The sequence below is a fragment of the Eschrichtius robustus genome, chromosome 2 (assembly GCF_028021215.1).
Source record: "Eschrichtius robustus isolate mEscRob2 chromosome 2, mEscRob2.pri, whole genome shotgun sequence".
NCBI lineage: Eukaryota > Metazoa > Chordata > Mammalia > Artiodactyla > Eschrichtiidae > Eschrichtius > Eschrichtius robustus.
The window spans coordinates 45,769,883-45,775,882 of NC_090825.1; positions in this window are offsets into that span (position 1 = coordinate 45,769,883).

Here is a 6,000-nt window from a genome sequence, read left to right on the forward strand (position 1 = left end):
CCCTTTAATATTGAGAAATGAATATAACCTACCTAGATTATACTTCAATTGATTTAATAGCATAATTCTAAAATAAAAGGAAAAGTAAAGGAAAGTAATATGCTTTTCAATATGTAAAAGCTCACGTACTATTATACTGAATACATAATTAGGTAGACAAAGCCTTACATCTAGATGTAGAATCGCTGTGTGGGAATTATGAATGTGTAGACAGATACAGGTATTTAATATTGGAACTCAAATAGTAGGAGAAAAATGCCACTCCAAAATGACAAGCAATGCTTTATAAGTCCCAGTAAAACACAGTACAGTCTTCCCTTGATTTATACTGTGGTTGAAACTTTGGAAAATTTAGTCTATATTAAAGCTACATAAAAATTACTTTTTGTCTCTATGAAAAACAGTGCTAGGTTCCAGGCTCAGATAATGCTAAATAGGGTTCTCACCTTCCTGACTGGTAGGTCATTTGAAAGCTGTTGGAACGTGGAGACTTTCTTCACTATATCAGCCAGTGCAGGACACAGAACATGCCTGGGCTCTGCGCATTTGATGCCTTAACAGCCCCAAAGCACTTCGATAACCCACACGTTTCCAAGGTGCTTCCCGCCAGAGCCATCACCCTTGTGTGGTTGCACAACTACTGGTCTGCGTTCTGGATCTCTCTTCAGGGAGTCTGCTTCATCAGTTAGCCCTTCATTTTTAACCTTCAACCTCACCTTCTCTACTTGCTATTTTTCCTCAATTCGGTGCCATAATGAAGGCAGTCCCACCCCAACCTATCACTAAGTCCTCCTCGGGCTGGTGCACAGTCCCCTCCCCCTCCTCCCAGCTCAACAGCACAGCAGCCTGCCATGGCTGTTCCTTCCCTCTCACCTCTCACGTACCCCCTAACCCACTGTAATCTCTCCCTGGCCCCTACTATACCAAGGAAATCATTCTTGACTAGCTCACATGTGATCTCCTAGTTCCTGGTTTTTCTTCTTTCCGGTTGGCTTTTTTGTTTGTTAATGTGCTTGTTTGCTGGTTTTTCACCTTCCTCCACAGTCCCTCTTCCTTTTTGAATACCCATCTCTTAGGTGAGCCCCTCCATCAGTATCACCTGTCTCAGTGGAGGACTTCACTACCCACTGGGTTGCCCAATCAGAAACCAGGGAGTCATCCCAACCCTCACCCTCCAGCACTCAGCCAGCCATCAGCTTCTGTTGCTTCTCCTTCCTTAACATCTCTCAACTCTTTTCTCTTTTCTCCATCTCTGCTAGGCCTATTTCTCTCACCTGAATTATAAAAACATCCTCTTCCCTGTCCTCTTCATACTATGCACTGATTCTGCCACTGCTTTAAAAAAAAACTTTAGATAGCTATTGGATAACTTCAAGACAAAGTCTAAACCTTCAAGCATAGTAGAAACAAGCCCGTCAAAATCTGGCATCAATCCCACTTGACCAGCTTCATTGTTCACCCTGTACGCCTGCAAACTGAACCAGCCACAGTGAATTACTGGTTGTCTCTCCACTGCACCAGGCTCTTTAATGCTCACTGGCATTTGCACATGCTGTTTCTCCTTTAATTGCTACCCCACCTTTCATCCGCTTCTTCTATTCAAACTTCAAGATATAGCTCAGATCTCCCCTCCAGAAAGACTTCCTTGAACGACCTGTCCCCAGACTGCAGTAAGGTTGGGTGACCATCCTTTGGTTCTCCTCCCAGCCTGTTGGAGTGCTTAGCACACTGCACTGTAATTGTCTATAGGGCATCTCCCCTCAACTAGACAGTGAGTTTCTCCGCTGTTTTTTCTCTCTGCAATCCCAGTGTCTAGCACAGTGACTGGTACTCCGTAAAAGTTTGTGAAGTAAATAAATAAACAGGTGAACAGAGTCCACGGCTACACCAGCAAACTTGGCTGGGGTGCTTGCAGCAACCTAAGGACCAGTCCAGTAGTTTGCTTGCTTGAAAGAAAAAACAACAACGATGATGATGACAAAAATCCCTCAATTTGTCAGCATGGGCGCTTCCATAAATCTTTGTCAGTCCCCAGAGGATGTAGTGGTTGGCCAGATGTTCAGCAGGACAAATGTTCACACCTTCCCTACTTCAGAGCAGGATGCCCATCATCTTGCATGATAAGCCAAGAAGAACCTTGTATAAAGACAGGAAAGGGATCAGCTAACCCAGCCTAGAGAGCCCCTAGGAAGTGGGCCTTTTATGACTGCAGAACACATTGTGCAGGAGCTAGAAGGTCAGGAAACGTCTCAGACAGGACTTACATTAACACTGGCACATTTTCACAAGAGTAAGGACCTCATTTGTTTGCCTCTGTATTTGCAGCAACTAGCATAATGCCTGGTATGTTGTAAGCACTCAGTAAATCTTTGATACATTATTAAATAAATCCTTGATTTGTAATACCACAAAGTATTAAGTAGTTGGCTCTGAGAGTGGTATTCCGAGTCTGTTTGTTTGTTTTCTGCTCTTGTACCTTGTATGCTTTTTGTTTCTATCCAAGTTTTCAACAATGAGCACGTACATATTCCTTTTATAATTCCTTTCATAGTCAGAAGTGTTTCATGGAAACAAAAGGAAGCGATTGTAGAGTGCAGTTATGTGTCCGTGTGGGTAGTGGCAGTGGTGATACTAGCATAGAATAAAGCTCCTGCCCACTCATTATTTCTGCACACCGCCTAGTGAAGGCATATACCTTATACAGAACAGTTAAGAAGGAAAGGTCATTGTAGAGCCCAGAGAGTCATCCGTGACCACTCTCATTCTCCCTCCCTCCATCTCTCTCTCTCTCTCCCTCCATCTCTCTCTCTCCCTCCTCTCTCTCTCTCTCTCCCTCTCTTTCTCTCCCTCCATCTCTCTCTCTGTCTCTCTCTCTCCATCTCTCTCCCTCCATCTCTCTCTCTCTCTCTCCTCTCTCTCTCCCTCTTTTTCTCTCCCTCCATCTCTCTCTCTCCCTCCATCTCTCTCTCTCCCTCCATCTCTCTCTCTCTCTCTCATAGAGCAAAGAACTGTGTGGTTGCATGTGAAGAGGGTGTCGAGGCAGGAAAATGATAGGGGCTTTTCCATGCATTCTAAAAACTGTGTGGGAATCTGTTCTTTCAACCAAATGAAAAGCTATTTAAAAGGCAGGCTCTATTGTGAATGATGCACTGGGGCGTATCTCTTGGGTCGTTCCTAGTATGTAAGAATGAAATACTCCCACGAGTGTCAGAGAATCCACCAGTGCACTGGCACCAAACTGGATTTAAAGGCCACTGAGTTCTGACGATAACGCTTCCCTCACTCCCCCAGCTTCCCCCAAACAACAATATCACCAAACACTTCATACAATTGCCAATGCCGCAACAATCACCAATGTGGAAACGATCACCAAGGATTACTAATACTAAGCAAAAGCCAATGAAGCTGCAAATTAAGGGGTATGGGTAACAGAGAAAAATAAATGCTTTCAGCTGTCATTTGAGAGGAACTGGAGCTAATAGAGTCAGAGAGGTGGGAGATGGGACTCCAGATACGAGGGGAAACGATCAGGTAAACAAGCTGTCTGCAAAGGGGCTGGCCACATTTGGATACAAGCTCAAAGTCATTCCAACCCAACAGGATCCTTTGGTTTTTGCCTTCCAAAAAGGCAGCAATAATGCCATCATTTTCCAAGGTGAAGTCTCTCAGGAGAATGAAAAGGAGAATCCCTCCATTTACGCTTACCTGGTGCTTTCCCCAAATGCAACCTGTTTGCCCAGCTATTCAGGAAATCCAGTTCACTTGTGACCCTCAGGTCACCTTTGTTGTCACTTTCTGCCATTAGCTTTTAAGTATGCTTGTTATTAACCACGTGTTTGTAAATTTTTGAATAGCTAGATTTGGGGGGCATCTTTCCCACCTGATTGAAAATCATTGAATTTACCCACATCTCTGACCACGACCAAATTCAAATCCCATTTCCCCACTGTTGTTCTTCTTGGTTTCTGCCCAGATTTGTCATGCATAAAATACTACCTTGTTATCCAACAGACATGGGACTCCAGGGTAGGATGACCTCCTTTTCCTTTCCTCCTAATCTCTCTGGCCACTTCTTTAGGATCTTGACACAAAATATGCTCAAGAAATATTCTGGGTTGATTAATTGAAAATTTCCCCTTTGCTGATTCTTTTCTCATTACCTTTTGGCATTTTCCCTTTAATTCTTTACTTTCAGTGCAGCAACTCCTAGATATTTCAGAATTCTTGTAGTTTTAATCACCAACTCTTATGAATGTGAGTGGCAAATTGACTTGTCTAACTCTTTACCCAGTGCCTCCAGACTCATGCAGCACCTTCTCTGAGTGTCCTTTCAGCAAGGTGAACTAATATTCAAAATCTTTCTATAGCCCTCATTAAGCGCAACTCTCCTCTCACACATTGTAGATTTCGTCTCTAAAGTTGGATCTGAAAGACAGTGTAGAGATATTAACAATACCTTTAATTACATGCCTTGTTCATGTATCTGATGCTGATTTGATATGTAACTATATCATCACTGATACACAGATGCCAGAAATAATGAAGTGGGCTTTCTGAAGGCTGAAGCAGAACAGCAGATTATGGATAAATACTGACCTAAAACCAAAGACTGCTGCATTCCTTTTTAGAGTTTTTTCTCTATCAAGGGCATAGGGGTGAATCCATGGGGCTGGGAGAGGCAGAGTCTAGTTACAGAAAATACTGTCCTATGTTCAGAAGTACTTCTCCCTCTGACTATGGTTTTACTGAATCATGCCAGGCTCCATCTTTTTCTTAAGATGTTTGTAAGTCTTCATGCAAAGATTGCTTCCAGGCCATCATATGATCCTCAGTGTGTTTAAATCCCTGTTAGCCCTCTGTTACACATATATACATAAATATTATTTTTTCAGTGCCTGCTATGTAACAGGTGCTATATATGATAAGTGGTTTTAAGTATAAATATATAGAGAATTTCTAATTTTTATGATAATTCTGTGAGGAACTTTCAGTTAAACAAGTGGGGTTGAATATGCATATTTGTATATTTTTCCACAAAGATGACAGTAAAAGGATTTTCTTTAAAGGCATAAACCCACAAGGATGAAGAGAATGGAAAAGAAGATGTCACAACCACACGGTAGAAGCTGGAAGCAGATGGAGAGGTGACTTGGGAGCAGAATTAGAAAAAACCCCAGCCCAGAGCAAGGGATGCCCATCAATAAGCAATTTGCTCTGCAGAATCCCAGAAAGGCTCAGAAACTGAAGAATCCAGGGACCTGTGGAAATGAGGGCACAAGTGGGTTCCGCAAACAGGAGGGCTGGTTGGAAATAGGACAAAGAGATCTTAAAAGCATCAAGAAAATGAAGAAAAACAGCAACAAAGGAAAACTAGGTGATATACATAAGAATCAGAGAGTCAGTAGATTTCTCAGTGACAATGCAGGAAATTAGCACGTCTGCAAAGATCTGAGAGAAAATGTATTTCCAACCCAGAGTTCTCTACTTAACTATGATGAAAATAGCAGGGTAAAATAAAAACATTCTCATACTCAAAGTCTTACCGAATTTACTTACTATGCACTCTTTCTCAGGAAGCTACTAGGGCATGAGCTACATCAAAGTAAGTAAAATAAGAAATAAGCCAAGAAAACCAAAAACTCTAAGATCCAGGAAACAGAAGATCCAATATAGCAAGAGGGGAAGGGATTCTCCAGGAGGATGCTGAACAAAGATCCAAGGACAGTAGTCCAAACAAGATCTCAAAGCCACAGGCTTCGAAAATGACCATCCCGGATGGAGCAGGTGTGCCAGTGAAAGCCAGAACTCCCTGATGTGTCCACGACAATGAAAGGAGATTCGCTTCAGTGGAGAGCATGGGATGAACAGTGATAAGGAGGTTGAAAACGAAGGTAATAAAAATGGAAATAATTATTATCTTCAGGAAAGGCACTACAGAAAAATGTAAATGTAATTATAACAAACTATATATACATGGATTGGCTGTAAATAATTTTTTAC